General features: G+C 45.5%; 1 long non-coding RNA gene across 2 annotated transcripts; it reads right to left on the minus strand.

The window, feature by feature from the left end:
* Positions 1–653: 653 nt before the first annotated feature.
* On the minus strand, positions 654–9,736 carry LOC115930441 (uncharacterized). Of its 2 annotated transcripts, none has more exons than XR_008670906.1 (4): positions 8,963–9,736; positions 6,314–6,538; positions 5,289–5,435; positions 654–2,736 (listed from the first exon to the last, which is right to left on the minus strand). It is a non-coding gene; the product is annotated as an uncharacterized lncRNA (long non-coding RNA). The 2 variants fall into 2 exon arrangements; XR_004067075.2 differs by lacking the exon at positions 654–2,736 and adding an exon at positions 2,763–3,186.
* Positions 9,737–18,634: the final 8,898 nt, after the last annotated feature.

Raw genomic sequence — 18,634 nt, forward strand, 5'->3', positions numbered from 1 at the left:
TAAAGGATTCATCCAAGCCCTGTGTCACATTGGCCATCTGGAAAGTCGCCAACCACTCGTTTAGCAAATTGCTGTGTTTAAATGCAGCTGCTGTGTCTCAATGTTTATGCTACCAAGACAGATCACATGATTCCTCTTCTTTCATTTATCTACACCGCTCCTCTTAATCTGCCTAGGAACTTAAAAGGCTGTTAATGCATGACAAGGCACTTGACCCGCGTGATTTCCAAGCCAAGGGGGAGCATCCGTCTTGCACTGGGTCGTCCTTTCCTCAAACGCAAGGGCACCTTGCCTGTACTCCCGTCTTAATGAAGCCTGCCTTTATTAAGAATCCCATTAAGCTCCGCAGTGCCCAGCCATCTGACACTGTAAATATGACCCTTTAGAAATGCATCCAGGGGCCCTGCGCAAGCAGCTGGCCTGGTAGCGACCACTTGCCCCAGCAGTCGGGAGGGAAACTCAGACCTCAGCTCTCTGTAGAAGGAAGGGCATTGTTTGATGGGTTGATGCTTCTCTCCTTTTTGGAAAGATGAATTACAGTCTTTGGCAGATAATGTCAACAAAACCCCTGAGATGATTTAAATAAGAGTTGGAAGCAAAATGATTTCAGAATAGCAATGAGCTCTTAGGCATTTTACTTTGGTTTTCTTATTTTTAAGGAGGAAAAGGAAGGAGACAGCCGAGGTTAAGCAGTTTGTCATCTGGATATCACTGGTCACTTTGGCCTGGTGCTGATTGTTATGTTGTTTATCAGGGCAAATAATTTTGGTGACTACTGCTTACATAAATTGCCTGCCTCTTTTGGGGGTCACAACATTATTAAGTCTGGAAGTCAGAAGCCAAAATCAGTGAGTGTTTATCAAAGGAATATCATGTTCTCAGTCCTTAGCTAGGCCCATTGGAAAAGCAACAAAATAGCACAATAAATGATCTGTGCCATTAAATCCTATTGGGAGATGAAAAGAAACAAATACAGGAGAATCTAGCACAGTGAGGAGTAAGGATGTGGTCTTCGGAACCAAATCCCAGGTGCAATTCTGGGGTGTTCACCTTGTGAGCCTCAGTTTCCTCACTGGCAAGAACAGGTGGACATATCTCTCTCCAAGTTATTTTCAGGAGTGATTGAATCAGTCTTTACAACAGTAAGAACCCAGTGTATTCTATTAGTGGTAGTCAGAGGGTGCGGGATCTTGACTGTAAATGCTAGAGGAATTCAGAGGAAATAAAGAACATTTTGGACTGAGTACATAAGACCATCTTTATGGGTCAGCTTGATCCTGAAGAGGCAAAGGCTGGGGAGGGAAAGTGTTTCTGATAAATGGAACAATGTGAGCAAGACACAGAGATGGCAGGCAGAGAAGAGGTGGGGCCTGGGTGGACTAAGGGAAAGAGCTCTCATTTGTGTGTGGGGGGGTGGAAATGTTGAATGAATGACAGGCCCCATGCATGGAAGGCTTTGAAAGTCAAGCTGAGTGATAGCCATGGGTTGGAAAGATTTACCTGGTGTCAGTGAACAGGGTGGTTCCCTGGAGAAATGCGGGCTGGGAGATGGGCTCAAAGGCTAGACACTATTCCAGGCTGATGGATGAGGGGTCAGTGGAGTGGCAGTGGGGTGGATGGAATGGAATAAAGCTGGCATTTCCTTCCATGCTCAACAGACCTGGTGACTCCATAAACACTGGGCAGGAGAGAGAAGGAAAAGGAAAGAGGAAATGGTTTTACAGAGCACCTTTTCCATGCCAGACACTAGGCTAGATACATTCCAATCATTCTTATCGAGCTCCAAGCATAAGATCCCAGTGCCAGCATACCAAGACAATGGAGGGCGCTGCAAGCAAATGGAGCTGCTCAGCTTCCTGGCAGGCCAAGCTAAGGCCTAAGGTTTGATGCTGTGTATGTTGAGAGTGAGATGGCTTTAGAACAGCCAAGGTCCCCCAAGTGCAAGGGTCCTGTTGGAAGCTGCAAGTCTCGGTTTGGGATTCAGGAAGAGATGTAGTCATGAATATCATTGGCTTAGGGAAGACTGCTCAGCAGTAAGACTCGAAGAGCACTGGAGGGAGGAAGTGTTGGGGTAACAGAGAGGAAAGGAGCCAGCAGAAGCCAAGGGAGAAGGGATGTCTGGAGGGAAGAGGTGATTAGCAGCTGAACATCCAGGGAGCTCGAGGAAGAAGAGAGACTGAGAAAACCCCATGTGATTTATTAGAAATGGAACCAGTGGTGAGAAAAATGTCAGTGGAGGATCAGGGAGAGAAGTCAGATTGCCGGGCTCTAATGAGGGAGTGTGGAGTGAGAAAATGACACGTTAGCTAAGGAAGAGAGACATGGAGGGAAGGGAACAGTATATGGTGACTTTGTGAAATTAAATGAGCTTCTAAATGGTGCTATAATGGCATGAAAAAGTGACAGAACCCAATGATGCTGATGCAATTCCCATTAATAGATTAGCCACTGGAAAAATCTTGTATAAGACACACTTGACACAGAATTTTTGGTGTATGTCATACTGAGGTTAAAAAAAAAAGCAGCAGGCTGAGATTTTATTTGTACCCAGACTGAGATAATTTGGCAGGAAAATGACATGCCCTACTGTGAACTCAACTAACACCATAGCTTGTTCCAGTGCTGATGGACCTGAGCTTGAAGACCACACGAGGTTTAGCAAGCCCAGCTCTGCTACTCATGACTTCTGTTCCCTTGGGCACATCATTCAACCTCTTTCTGCCTCAGTCTCCTCACCTGTAAAATGGAAATCATAAAATTACCGACTCCATAGGATTATTGTGAGGATTTAATGAAATAACACATACAAAGCATTTAGCTAGTTCAGAGCCAGTGCCTGGCACTTATTCAGGGATATAGTCTCCAGTGACATTGATACCAAAAAAATACTATGATAGCTCCTACCAACAAATTAGCCAAATTTATTTCACACCCGAGACAGCAAGTTTTGCAATTATACACAACTTGATATTATACTAGTGTTTCCTTCCATATCAAATGCTGTTCCAAGTGCAGATTGCTGCAAGGAATGTGCCGGAGTGATCAAGATCCTCCAAGAGCACTGCCGCATGCACCAGAGACCTCCCCGGGGCCCTGGGTCCTGGCATTTGGACAGTGCAATCTGGCCAAGCTCATGTCCACTCAAGGTTATGGCAGCTCCAGTGTCTCTTGAATGTGAAAGCCCATCTGTTTGGGGAGAAACAGAGAAGACTGGAAAACTCTCCACTCCCTTTTACACAGAAAAATATTGCTTGTTGTTTCTACTGAGAGAGGACAAGATTTTAGTGTGCGGGAAATAAATGGAATATGTTGTGTTTTTACTTCTGCAAGAAATTTATTTTTCTTTTCTTTTTTAAATTGTGTTGCAGGGATGTGTGACCGTTCTGCTTCTGGCATCTGTAAGTGAACTATTAAGGTAAATACTGAAGTTTAAATGTAATTTTGAAAGAAGAGGAATAGCACTTTTTTAAAGCAAGGACATAATCACTTTATGTAACTGTTGCCATGGGGTAAAGGAATAAACTAGCAAATGTTCTCAAGATGGTTTAGGATTGGGATTTACTTTTTCTTCTCCTTTCTAATTTTCTCGGATTGTAACATTACATTCGCTCCCCCTGGTGTGTCCATTTCCCAGCTTTGCTCCGATATTCTTCTATCATGGTGCAATACCATTGTGGACCTCCAGAGTTGGTGCATTTAGTGCAACGGTGCATTTAGTGCAACAGAGCATTCTGCCTGGTTCAGGGGATAGAGGAATGAAACCTAAACTAGTCATAGCAAATGTCAGGATGAACATTTCAGCTAAACATAAAATGTTAAGAGAACCAGATATAACATATTAGTATGAATCAGTCTGTATTAGTCAGGGCAGGCAAGCTGCTATAACGAATAACTCCCAAGTTTAGTGGCTTCTCACAATAGAAATTCACTTTCTGCTTATGTAACAGCTCCTTGCATGCGTTTGGTGGGTGATTCGGGGACCCAGGCTCCCCCCTAGGGCTTTGGGTCCTCTGCAGCGGGCAGCATTCTGGGGAAGAGATGGAGTGGGTGATCATGCAGAGTGATTTTATGTGCTGTGCCTTCAGTGCTGTGTGTCACTTCTGCTCATACTCCAGAAGTCAGTCACATGGCCAGCATAATTGCCACAGAAGCTGGGGAAGTTGAACAGCACAGAAAGGGAAATGGGTTTGGTAAATAATTTGCCAGTCTTTGCCACATAGCCTAAAAAATAAAGTATCAAGGAAAGAATACAATATATGTCCCCTGGGAATTTTTGCTGATGATGTGAAAACCCCTTTGTCATCAGAGAATTATCTTATTCTCTTTTCTTGTTGCCTCTCCCTTTTGTTTTATTTCTTTCTCCTTTTTTTTTTTTTCAGACAGGGTCTAGCTCTGTCACCCAGAATGGAATGTGGAGTGCAGTGGCACCATCATAGCTCACTATAGCTTTGAACTCCTGGGCTCAGCTTCTCGAGTAGCTGGGACTACAGGTACATGACACTGTGCCTGGCTAATTACTTTTTTTTTTTTTTTTTTTTTTTTTTTGGTAGAGACAGGGTCTCACTATGTTGCACAGGCTGGTCTCAAACTCCTAGCCTCAAACAGTCCTCCTGGCTTGGGCTCCCAAAGTGCTGTGATTATAGGCATGAGCCACCGCACCCGGCCCCTGCCTTCTTTCCACTCCTCTCTGCCACAGCCCAGCCTGCCGAATCCGCCTCCTCATGGGCGGTGGAGTGGGTTCTCTTCAGAGCCTGCCTGTGCTTACCTTCCTCAGCATCTTGTCTTATAAACTTTGCAACGAGAATGTGTCCTTCCCTCCATCCCAGCTTTTCAAATTCCTCTCCCATCTTTGGTGCTCAGATCTAATCCCCTTGCTTTCAAAAAATCTCCCTGATCACAGGACACAGCCTCCTTCTGTAATGCTCCTTCTCGGCACCTCCCAAGGCCTTTCTCAATCACCCACTCATGGTCAGGTTTTGTAGATATGTCTCATCTTTTCAACAGATCTTACACTGCTAGAGAGAAGAGCACCTGGTATCTCGGAGACACGCATCGCTTCATTGCTAGGGGCAATGAGAGAGAGTGAGAGGACATGCCTAGGAGCCCGAAGCTCCGCTTCCTGCCCAAAGGCTCCCTGCAGCTTGGCTTTAGCTCCGTCCTCACCTCTGCCTCCACGTCCTCCCTCATAATCCTAAGACACTAGTTCCTGCACCAGCTTTCCTCCCAGAGAGCCTTGAGGTGCGAATGAAGTGATTCAGTTGTATCCAGAAGTCCCCCAGCTCACTCACCAGGAGGCGACGCGCAGAGTGTCCTTAGGACAGGGCTCAGGAGGCAAACCAGCACCTGCAGGGCGGGGCTCGGGGAGCAAAACCCTGCAGGAGCTAGCGGTAAAGAAGTGGCTCCCTGTGTGCTTCTTAGAAACTAGAGGCGTTTTCCTGAAATGAATAGGAAAGGGTAAGGAATAAACATCCTTGGATTTTGGCTTTGAAGTTAGCAAAATAATACCTTTTTCAAACAAAAAGGCAAGACTGGCTAAAATCACTTTGTGATGGCAATTCAAGGGCGGCTTAAAATAGCATCTCGCTGCCCTCAAGGCAAGTGCAGCTGTACTGCTCAGGATCACGAGAAGCTCACTTGCCGGCCTCCTTGCCAGCTCCTGCTTTTGCTTGGGACTCTGTGTGCACCCCTGGAATGAGCTAGCTGAGAGAAAACCCCGAGGGCCTTGGAGACCCCCTGAATGGAGGGGCCTGGGAGCACCCCATGTGGATAAGGCTGCTCTGGGATGCAGGCCCATGTGGAGCCTGGGCAGGAGTGTGACCTCCTTCAGCTTCAGCTTCCCTGGGAACAATGCAAGCTGCCTCCTGGAGATGCTGAAAGGATCTAATTGTTCATAACGAGGGCCAACGCTGCACATCAAATATAAATATAAATACCGATTCACCCACGATGGTCTGTGGATGAGGAGACCCGGGATTCTTCTAAATAGAACGATCTTTGGTTTATTTTAAGTTTCTGGGTAAAATTTAAAGTGTGATTTTTGAAACGTCTCATTTCCCTTAAAGGGAGGGAATGAGTCCCTTTGGAGAACAGCGGATTGAAATTCAAGTGCCTCTTGCTCTTTTACATCATCTGGAAGATGTCAGGAAAAGGCGTGACGCACTCCCTTCTCAGCCCCAACACATTTGTTCTGAAGGTGACAGGTGCATGGTTTTACAGGCTGGGACATCCACGGGGATGTTTGCAGGTGCCCTGGGAATCGGTGTGAGAGCCACACAGCAAGTGACCATACAGGCTGGGATCAGGAGTGACTCACCTCTGATTTCGTCTCGGGAGGGAGCTGACACTCTTGTCAAGCTGTTGGCCAGTGGCCACTGATTTCAGCAGAGGCATCAGCAGGTCATCTGTGGTGGCTGTGGGCCTTGGCCAGGAATGGGAGGGCCAGACACACGCTAAGACAGCGAAGCGCCAAGGCCAGGCTTGCCTCTGGTGGAATTCTCATAGGCTTCTTGCTTTCATGGAGCTAAGTTCACAGACACAGCTACCCACAGGCAGAGCACACAGAAAAGCCACAGAAGTCACTTCCCAGGTACACAGACCACCTTCCCAGGCACTTGTCCACAGGGCAGACCCACAGACAACCAGAAACACCCCACAAAAAAATCCCCAAACCCAAATGCATAGACCCTCACAGATGCCCCACAGGCATCCCATGAATATCTGCACACCCACTTTATAGAAACTCTAGACTCACTTCAAAGACACCCAACAGATGCCCCACAATTACCCTCACCAACACAACTCACAAACCACACACACCACCACATAGACATCCACAAGATCCCCAATGACACCCACACAGACACCTTCACAGGTACCCCAAACATACCCCAAAATATCTCAAAGTACACCCAACACCTTGGCAGACACCTCAACACATCCTCCACAGATCCTCTTGTGTCACTTGCCCCAGCTCATCTCTTCACGTCACCCCACAAAACCCACCACAGAACAGATACCCCTCCAAAGCAACCCACACATCTCCACCACACCCCACATACCCTCACAGTGCCAGGTACACAAATATGCACCTGCACACAAACTCAGACCCCATGTGCACACACGGAGTCACCTATACAGATCCCCTGTGCACACACACACACAGACCCCCTACACTCATACACAGTCACCCACACAGACCCCCTGTGCACACACACAGACCCCCCCTACACAGACAGTCACCCACACAGACCCCCTGTGCACACACACAGACCCCCCTTACACAGTCACCCACATAGACCCCCTGTGCACGCACACACACAGACCCCCCTACACACATACACAGTCACCCACACAGACCCCCTGTGCACACACACACAGGCCCCCCTACACACATACACAGTCACCCACACAGACCCCCTGTGCACACATGCACATAATCACCCACACAGACCCCCTGTGCACGCACACACACAGACCCCCATGCACACACACAGACACCCACACAGACCCCCATGCACACACACAGACACCCACACAGACCCTTGTGCAGACACACAGTCACCCACACAGGTTCCTTGTGCACACACACACACAGTCACCCACACCTTTTCCTTGTGCACACACACACCAGTCATCCGCATAGACCCCCGTGCACACACATGCAGTCATCCATAAAGATCCCTTGTGCACACACACAATCACCCACACAGATCCACTGTGCACACATGCACATAGTCACTCACACAGACCCCCTGTGCATGCACACACACAGACCCCCATACACCGTCACACACACAGACCCCCTGTGCACATGCATACACACACAGAGCCCCATACACACACACAGTCACCTACCCAGACCCCCTGTGCACACACACTTGCCCACAGAGATTCTCTGTGCACACACACACAGAGTCACCCACACAGACCTGGGCACACACACTCGTGTACACACACAGTCACCCACACACACACCCTGTGCATACACACACAGAGAACCCCTGTGTGCACAAACACACACAGACCCCCGTGCACACACACACACACAGATCCCCTGTGCACACACACAGAGACCCCCTGTGCACACACGCATCATCACCCACACAGATCTGTGCACACACACAGTCACCCACACAAATCCCTGTGCACACGCACAGACCCCCTGTGCGCACACACACAATCACCCACACTGACCCACTGTGCACATATGCACATAATCACCCACACAGACCCCCTGTGCATGCACACACACAGACCCCCCTACACACATACACAGTTACCCACACAGACCCCCTGTGCAAGCACACACACAGACCCCCCTACACACATACACAGTCACCCACACTGACCCACTGTGCACACACACAGACCCCCCTACACACATAGTCACCCACACAGACCCCCTGTGCACACATACAGTCACCCACACAGAACCATTGTGTACACACACACAGACCCCCTGTGCGCATACACAGTCACCCACACAGACCCCCCTGTGCGCACACACACACAGACCCCCTGTGCACACACACAGTCACCCACACAGATCCCCCGCGCACACACACTTGCCCACACAGATTTCCTGTGCACACACACAGTCACCCACACAGACCCCCTGTGCACACACACACCCATGTACACACACAGTCACCCACACACACACACCCTGTGCATACACACAGTCACCCACACAGACCCCACGTGTGCACACACACACATAGACCCCCTGTGCACATACATACATAGACCCCCTGTGCACACACACACAGTCACCCACACAGACCCCTATGCACACACAGGCATTGACACTAGCCTGGCATACCAGTAACCTCCACCCCTCACCTGGGAATCTCCTACCACCACCCAGTCAGACATCCTCCTCTACAGAAACCCTCCCTGTACAGAAGTCTTAATGGAGACCCCACCAAAGCCCTTTCCTCCAAGACACAGACCCGACACTCACTGGCCTGAAAAACCCGGGTGAAGACGCAGACACACAGACATCCTGCTCCATTCTACAATTCATCGTTTGAGGCAATCTTCTAGCTATAATCTGGAAAATCAAGACAAGCCATTTATTGCAAACAACTGGGATTGTGGTACAATACTCTGGTCACAGGGAGATGGAACAAAAAGTGCTTAGTTAGGATCCAGTGATGCATCTGTCAGTGGCTCTCGCTGGTCCATGAGTACGCCGGGGGAATAGGCGTCTCCTTGCCACGATTTTGAAGGAAGAGGAGTGCAGCTCAAAGACTGAAGCCTGGTTTCTGGAGAATGTCAGGTCCATTTGTCCCCCAACGGCCTTGTCACAAAACAGTCTGCCATGACCCCTGCAAGGCGGGGGTCCTCGTCCTGCCCTCAGAGACAGCTGTCCTTCTGCTGATGGAGCAGAGCTGGGGCCTCTGGCTAGCTCTGCAACTGGTTTTCCTTACAATCCAAAAGTTTCAAAACAAAAAAGACGTAATGCCTCCAAAAAATTCCTCAAGATTTTCTTAGAAAATAGGTGCTTCCAAAGAGGGATATAGTATGGTGGGTGTTAGAAGGAGGAGGGGACAGACGTGGGAGATCAAAAAGAGAACCAGGAGGACGCAGAAAGGGATTAGAATGCAGGAAATAGCTCCGGCCAGCTGGTGGCCATCTGGGAGCCACGCAGAACGGGAAAAACCAAGTTGCTGAGTTTCTAGCAAGTGGGTACAGTTTGTCATGAGAGAAGGTTACTGCTTGGAGAAACTACAGAGAAGCCAGATTCTTGCCAGCTATTTTCTTTTTTAAAAAAATCTAGCGGTTTCCCTAAGAATCGGATTGCTGTGAATTTGCTTCTGTCTGAGGTAAACTAGCTAACGACATCATCATTTTAGGAAACGTTAGATAGCATCTGAGGGTGCTGTGGGATAAGACTCTCCGGATATCAGTGTGAAAACAGACAATGGGTAAAGACATGTGGTTTTTACCTTATACAGTGATTTTTTTTTTTTAAGTCTCAAACAGGACCAGAAGGAAGGCCAATGACTATAAGATAAGAAGTAAATTATTGTGATTGGTTATTTTTATTTTGGTAGATATTCAAGGCATATTATATGTGCTTGGTAGTGGCTGTCCAGGAGGAAAAGAAAAAAATTGTAAAGTCAATATGCACTCTGTAATATATAAAGACATTTTGCATCCACTCAGTTGTCCCACAGAGAACCAAAGGACAGCGTGTGTGAAACTAACCTCATCATGCCTTTGCCATCCACCAAAAATAGCATCTCTTCTCTCCCCGCCGACTCTGTGAATGGCACCACCACTGCCCTGTGGTCCATGCCAGCTAAGTCATCCTAGCTGCTTATATCCCATATCCAGAGACAGTCGTGTGTTGCTAATCACGGAGATACATTCTGAGAAATGCGTCTTTAGGCAATTTCATCATAGTGCAAACATCATAGGGCATACTCACATGAACCTAGATTGCATACATATTTTTATTTATGTATATTTTTATATGGGAAACCAAGTGTCCCAGCGCCGTTGCTGAATATCATTCATTTCCCCTACTTCATCTGCGATGCCATTATCAAATGCCATTTGTCACGTTTCTATATATGCTGCATAATCTATGAGACCACTGTCGTATATGCTGTCCATCACTGACTGAAGCGTCATTATGAGGCACAAGCCTGTACTTAGCCACCAAGTCCTGACAATTCTATCTCCTTAATAACTCTAGCCCATGCCCTCCCCGCCCTCCTCTCCCTCCCTATGGCAACTGATTCATTTGATCTGTCAGCACCATCACAGCAACAAACTTCTAAATGGTCTCACCAGGCCCAATTTCAAATCCTTGCACATCACTCTTCATATTTTCACTGGGTGGTTTTTGTCAAAAGAGAAAATGAATCTAATCTCATGTTCATTCAGCAAACATTGATTGAGCACCTGCATGTGTGAGGTTTTGTCCTAGGTGCTTGGGGGTCAGTGAACAAAACAGAGACCTCGACCTTCAGACTAGTGGAAGGGTAAAGACAATAAACATAATTATATCATAATAATTTTGAAGGTGGTAAGTGCTGTGAAAAAATAAATCAGGGTAAGGGATCAAGAATTCCTGGTGTGCACACGTGTGTGTGGAGTTTTCAGTAGGGCAGGCAGGATAGGCCTCACTGAGAAGCTGACATACGACCAAAGGAGGTAAGGGAGTGACAGGTGACCAAAGGAGCCACCTGAGGATCTGTGGGAAGGGCATTCCTTGCAGAGAGAAGAGTCAGAGATATGACCTAAGGTAAGAACATACATGGGGGCTTCAAGAAACAGCACACAGGTTGGGGTGGCTGGGGCAGGATAGGTGTGGGTTGAGAGTGGAGGGAATGAAGTCAGGGAGCTATGAGGGGGTCAGGTGATATTGGACCTTATGGCGGGTGGTGCCATTGCAGGGTTTTAAGCTGTAGACAACTTGCTCCGACTTCTCTATTGGATGATGACTCTAATGATCCTGCTGCCTCAGACCAGAGAATAGCAGAAAAGATTGTGAGAGGTGCTGATGTCTCTCTCCCACTCAAAAACCTAAACTCTTCAGTGTGACCCACAAAACATTTCAGGACTGGGGCTCTGCTTACTTTTCCTGGTTCATCTCTGATGGTGCCTTCACATCCCCTCAGCCCCCATGTTCTGGAGCAGGTGAGCATCAAACAAGCATCCCCTTCTCTCATGGCCCCATGCTTTTGCATTGGTGCCCTCCTCTGCCTGACTGTGGTGCCCTTCTGGGCCTCCACTGAGCATCTTCTCCTCAGGGAGGTCTTCTCCTCTCTATACAATGCAGTCTCTATGAAGTCCTCTACATACCTCAGTGATTGAGATTTTATCTCTGAATCAGAATGTTCTGTCCACAATCTGTCTCTCTCACTAGAGTGGGCACTACTATTAGTAGAACCTAGAAATTAGAGCTTTTATTTCTGAATCTCTAGTAGACCTTGGACAGTTGGGTGGATGATGGATGGATGAAGGATGGATAGATGAAAAGATGGAGGATGAATGGAGAATAGGTAAGTAATGGTTGGAGGATGCATGGATGATGGGTGAATAGATGGATGGATGGATGCATGAATAAATGGGGGAAGGATGGAGAATAAATGGAGGATAGATAGAGGATGGGTGGGTGGCAGGTCAATGGATGCCGGGTCTTTCATTAGATATTGAATTCAAGGGATTTTATTTTTAGTTTATAATTAGTTAAGCATTATAAAATGCTCAGAAACTAATTGTAAGACATTAACTTCTTCATTACCGGAGAGATGGCTGAAGGAGTATGTGCAGGTAACTACTTGTGAGCATACATACTCGTCAACTGCACATGATGGCTGTGTTGCTGGAAAGTTGAATACAAAAGGACTTTTGATAAACAGGATCTTATTTGTCCATTGACTAAATATTATTTGAGATATGCTTTATTTTTTTGACATGCTATTCAATTAGCAGGAGGTCACGCTAAAACTTCAAATTCCTCAATACTTTCCTTCCCTACCAACTTCTGTCAGATACACTATTCAGCTGAAAGTGATTGATTTCTGTTTGACAAACTACTGAGGAAAATCCTTCCAGAAAAATGAGGAGTCTTTTTGCATTGCATAAGCATCTGCTAGTTTATCTTTTTTTCTAGGGTTGTCCTCATCTGGTGTAGGTTTTAGGGTTCCCCTTTCCCATTGGGAAAGCGTATGATTTCAAAAAATGCACATAATTTCAATAAAAATCAAAATAAATTTTGAAACGAAAGAAAAATTAACAAAACATAATGTCCAAAAATGTCCAATTTTCAAGAGCTTGAAAATGACTACTAAGCCTTTCCCTCTCACAGGTGACCATTTCTAGCTTTCTCAGCTGTTCTTCATATGACCTTGTTTTCAGGACGCCTCGCCGTCCTGGCTTTCTCTTCCCGACAGTGGCCCGAGTGCTCAGGACTGGATGCCACACAGCACCTTACAGCCCGCCTTGTCCATTGGCGTAATACGGCCCATATTCGAGCCATATAGTCCACATCCTTTACTTATAAATTCCTATTTTGAACCTAAATCCAGAGCTTTCATTGATGCTAAATTTCATGTTATTGACTTTTTTGCGTTCTTATCCTATTTGGCTAAAATAATTTTCACTGCTAATATTGGCATGCAGTAGATTTGCTGTCTCTCTCAGCATTGTGTCATCAGTAAATTTAGCAGTGTTTCTATGTGTTCATCCAAGTCCTGGATTAGACTGTTGAATAGGGCACAGCTGAGAACAGCCCTGTGGCCTGTCACTACGAACATCCCTCCGGGTGGGATTCACTCATATGATTTGCTTCACTTTGAGTAGAGGTGTTTGCTCATTTGCTCAAAGGATATAATACAAGCACATCTTTAAGGAGAAAATAGAAAAGAGAAAGTACTGATAATAACAGTTTCAGGAATTGTTGTCCCTCTGAAGAGTCACAGCAGGACAATTCACAGTATCTGTCAGTTGTGTCTGGGTAAAAAAGAATGAACTGGTTAGAGCTTTGCCCTAAAATGAACAGGCCCTTGTCATGACACACACACACACACACACACACACACACACACACACACACACACAAACAATTGCTCAGTGCCTCTGCTAAGATCAAGAGTCTCACATGGCAGAGGCCTTTCACAGCCGTGGTTCTGGGTCTTCCAGATGCCCCTGACCTTGTGGCATGTGGGAGTGGGCTCTCAAAGACCACACCCACAGCTCCGCACCGCCTCTCAGGGCGTCCCGGACAGGGGCAAGGACTGGAGGTCCTGGTCGCATTGATGGCCTCCTCCATCCTGCTTCCTTAGGGATTCATGCTGGTGCTTGGATAAGTATTAGATTATTTTTTGACAAGCTGAAAGATGAAGTTCAACGTGAACAATTGGCTGATGACACAAATTCACCAACCCAGCATCATGGAGAACTGTTGTCTGGATCTGACCAAACCAGTATCACAGTAGATGAAATAAACTGATAGAAGAAAGACTTTAGGGAGGCACGATGGCTCAGGTCTGTTGTCCTGGTGCATAAGAAGGCGAGGCCAGGCATTCAAGACCAGCCTGGGCAACATAGAAAGCCTTCATCTATATAATAAAAAAAAAAAAAGAAAGAAGAAAGACTTTAAATCTCTCCTGTAGATGCCCTCAAAAGAGAACAGCTTGTATCATTAGTCTCCCAGGAAATCTATCTGCTTCATGCTTGCTGGAGGTTAAAAAACAGATTATGGATCTTGTCTAAATTAAGGAAATATTGGTGGGCAATACAGAAACTATTATCAGAATGAAAAACAAATTACAATGAAGTCCTTACTTTAGAGACTTTGTGCCCATCAATTAATACACTCACAAGTGACTGAATCCACATTTCCATGAAGTAATTCCAAGAAGTTTAAAGATTTTTCCTAGTTTTCTTTCTTGAAATACGAATGCATGTTTCAAATCAGTTACCTTTGATTTCTGATCATCATCACTATGTCCGTAATCTCACTAAGCCTGTAAACTTGGCTGGTTTTTTTCTTCTGCCCCATTTTCTGTCCCAGAAATTAACTGTATCTACAGAAAGGCAACAGAGATGGTGAATGGTATTATGAAGGACAGCTTAGTGGAAGAGGGCCAGAAAAAAATTTTATTTGAGGGAAATTCAATTGGGAGAAGATTAATTGACAAAAAAAATGAGTTGAAGGATTCTCAAAGTATCACAAAGGAAGCAGCAGGCTGAGGAGACATACTTACTATTTGCTCTATTGTTGGAGAACAGACAATTCATAAAGAAACAATATCAGACTTTTCAAACTGCTTCTTGAAAATTGCTTTTCAAAAAGAGATGTTTCATTTAACCAGTGAGATTAGATGCTGTGGGGTATTGTTATGGAAGCCAAGTAAATTTACACAATAAAATAAGTCTTAAAAGGACAAATCCACAGGTAAAATGGAGGTTGTCAAGTACTCAGCATTAGTCTCTGAGGCACCATCCTCTGAAAGCTGAAACAAGACAAAGCATAGAGATCTTGAGAGTTTTGAAGTGTGAAGATTGAGACCTACTCAAGCTTCTAACTTTCTGGACTGTGTGAACAGGTGAGGAGAGGATGCAGGGACTTGTGTGGAATGTTCAAGAAACTCAGCAGTAAAGAACTTCATCGGGCAAAGAAAGGCCTGATGGAAAAGCATCTCCAAGACATGAGGAAGCTTGACAGGAAGTTCACCTGGAGAGAAAGTGAGTCCTCACGTAGACTCCCCCTCACTCCTCCATGAGGTGAGAAAGTCTAGCAAGGGTTACGCCAAATCAGGAGTGAGTGCTGAGTAATTGTTGGTTAGAAACCAAGAGTGTCTGACAAGACTACTATTCACAGAAGATTACCAAGAAATAACTTTGTAGTGGATCAAAACGTACAGACGTAACACTTAAAAAGTAGTCAAAAGTGGCTGGGTGCAGTGGCTCACACCTGTAGTCCCAGCACTTTGGGAGGCTGAGGTGGGTGGATCACATGAGGTCAGGAGTTTGAGACCAGCCTGGCCAACATGGCAAAACCTCATCTCTACTGAAAATACAAAAATTAGCCAGGCGCAGTGGTGTGCGCCTGTAATCCCAGCTACTCAGGCAGTTGAGGCAGGAGAATCGCTTGAACTCTGGAGGCGGAGGTTGCAGTGAGCCGAGATAGCGCCACTGCACTCCAGCTCAGGGGCAACAGAGCAAGACTCTGTCTCAAAAAAAAAAAAAAAAAAAAGAAAGAAAGAAAAAAATACAGTCAAAAGTAATGAGTAATTTAATCAAGACAATGTACTGCCATGATAGCAATTAAAAAGTGCAGAGGAAGAGAACTTTATTATGAAATGCTTAATAAAATGGGAAAACAATTACTAAGGGGAAATGCCAATATGGGGACTGCCTTGAAGAAGACAATGCATTTCCATAATTGCTGTTAAACTGTATAAAAACATCTTGCCTACAGGTTTCCATAAGGCAGAGATCACCATTCCAGGTTATATCTACTGTAACATATTCACTCATCTCAAAGGATCCCTCACAACTCTAAAGCAGTCCCACAATTCTATGATTTGTTGAACCATGGGAATGTCCATTGTAGACTATTATGTATAGTTAATCCATCCGTTATGAATGTTTTAAGCTGCAATCCAGACTGCCTGGGTTTGAATCCTCATCCTGCTACTTGCTAACTTTGGCAAGATACTTATCTTTCTGTGTCTCAGTTTCCTCATCCCTAAAAAGGGAATAATGAATAGTGCTCATCTCATAGAGTTGTGTTTAAGAGGAAATGGATCAAGAGGCCGGGAGTGGTGGCTCATGCCTGTAATCCCAGCACTTTGGGAGGCTGATGTGGTTGGAGCACACACTTTAGGTCAAAAGTTTGAGATCAGTTTGGCCAACATGGCAAAACCCTGTCTCTACTAAAAATACAAAAATTAGCTTACTGTGGTGGCAGGCACCTGTAATCCCAGCTACCGGGGAGGCTGAGGCAGGAGAATCACTTGAACCTGGGAGATGGAGGTTGCAGTGAGCCAAGATCCTGCCACTGAACTCCAGCTTGGGCCACAGAGCAAGACTCTGTTTCAAAAATAAACAAGTAAATGGATCAATAACTATAAAGGTATAAAGTTCTTGGAACAGTGCTTGACACATAGTAAGAACTTAATAAATGTTTGCTATTATTAACAGGAAAAAATGACTCATAGAGAATAAAAGGGTTTTCTTTTAACAAACGTGTCCGGATATAGGTGGTTGCCCACATGGGTTTAGCTGATTAATGATGTAGTCGAGAGTTTTGAGTCTTCATCCTCTCATTTCACCATCCTTAGCATCTTGACTTTTTGTCTTTCACACTGTGGCCTCATGGTCTCAAAATGGCTGCTGTAGCTCCAGACATCTCAACTGTGTTTGGAATCAGGATGAAGAGGGCCAACCAGGGGAGAGGAAAACCAGACAGACAGACACACACACACATACACATACAGTGAGAGGAAAGAGAGGATGTATGTCTCACACTAGTTTCACATTTTATTAGACAAGAAAAAGTTTTCCCAGAGCTCCTCTGCTGATTTCACTTCATTTCACTGGCCAGAACTGGGTCACAATAGGCCCCTGAGATTAGGAGATCTGTGCCTTGATTTTGTTGGGAAGAAGGCAGAAATTGTCTGTTGGGTGGACATCCATGGCGTCTTCCACAGTTCATCATTCCTCATTGCACCAACCGCTTTGTTCCTGCCTTGGCCATGGAAAGGACAGCCAGTCTCAGAGCCCTCATTTGAGTTAATCAATTATTCAAGAACTTTTATGACATGGGACTTCACAGATGCCACCATTTGCCTTCATACATGTTGACTACAAGCAAGGTCCACTTCTTTGCGGGACTGACTTCAAAAGTGCAATATCATATTTTGAAAGGCTGCTCAAGCCCTTACTGGAACACACAGGTTAGTCCTTGGAGCCTTCACCCAGTCAGTTTGTTGAGTCCTGCTCACTGCTGGGGCTCGTGGGACTCTAAAGGAAGCACACTTGCCTTTAGGCTGTACACATCTTCTGAGAAAATAAGAGCAGCACACATCAAAAATGGCAGCTACATGCTTGACTTTTCTGGAATCCAGAAAAAAGAGAGCTCAAATGGTCTGGCATATGCAGAGAGGCCCTGAGGATGATTACTGAGGCCTCCGAGAATGAGAAGAATTATATGAGTGAAGGCTATGGGGGCAGGGGGTGATTCCTGATCTAAAAGAGCCTGAGAAAAGGCTCCTAGTTAGAATGAGAAGGATGTGTGATGGCGAGTCATTCTCATCTTTTGAGATTTTTATGTTTTTCCCCTTAGAACTTGGAATAAGATGCCCAAAATTAAGAACATGCCAAACATTACCATTAACAATGCGGTGACCTCTCCAAATGTAAACTATATCCATTGGAAAGTGCATGGAGACTGGGTTACTCAGGTTAAAAAAAAAAAAAAAGTAAAAGTAAGCTAGACTTTGTGGTAGGATGAAGTGGCTCATGTCTGTAATCCCAGCACTTTGGGAAGGCAAAGAGGAAAGATCTCTTGAGGATAACATGGCAAGACCCCGTCTCTACAAAAAATGTCTTTAAATTAGCCAGGTGCGGTGGTCTACATTTGTAGTCTCAGCTATTTGGGAGGCTAAGGCAGGAGAATCACTTGAGCCCAGGAGTTGGAGGTTATCTGGAGCTATGATCACACTCCTGCACTCCAATCTGAGTGACAGAGTGAAATATTATCTCTGGAAAAAAAAAAAAGAAGAATTTTCCAGCCTGTCCTCTGTCTCTCTCCAGATATATCCCACAAGCAGTCAAATAAATAAGAAATAGTAAGTATTCTTTAATAAGTCACCGCTGATCTGGAGATAACTTCTCAAACCTAGCTGAAAACAAAAATAAATGTTCCATGAAATACACAGAATAGTATAAAGAATGATACACATCTGTTTTTCTGAAGCTAGTGAAATTAATCAGTTTGAGTTTTGTGCTGTGATTGGCTTGGGAGGGCCTTATCCCAGGTGTCTTTTGAGTCCGAAGGTAGCAGATGGTGTTTCCTTCCTCATGTTGGAGTAAGAGGCAACTCAAATGACCAGAGTGTCTTAGGACCAGTAACGTGATTACCAATGTGAGATTGACTCCTTGAGAC

Source organism: Gorilla gorilla, chromosome 14, assembly GCF_029281585.2.
Source record: "Gorilla gorilla gorilla isolate KB3781 chromosome 14, NHGRI_mGorGor1-v2.1_pri, whole genome shotgun sequence".
Classification (NCBI taxonomy): Eukaryota; Metazoa; Chordata; class Mammalia; order Primates; family Hominidae; genus Gorilla; species Gorilla gorilla.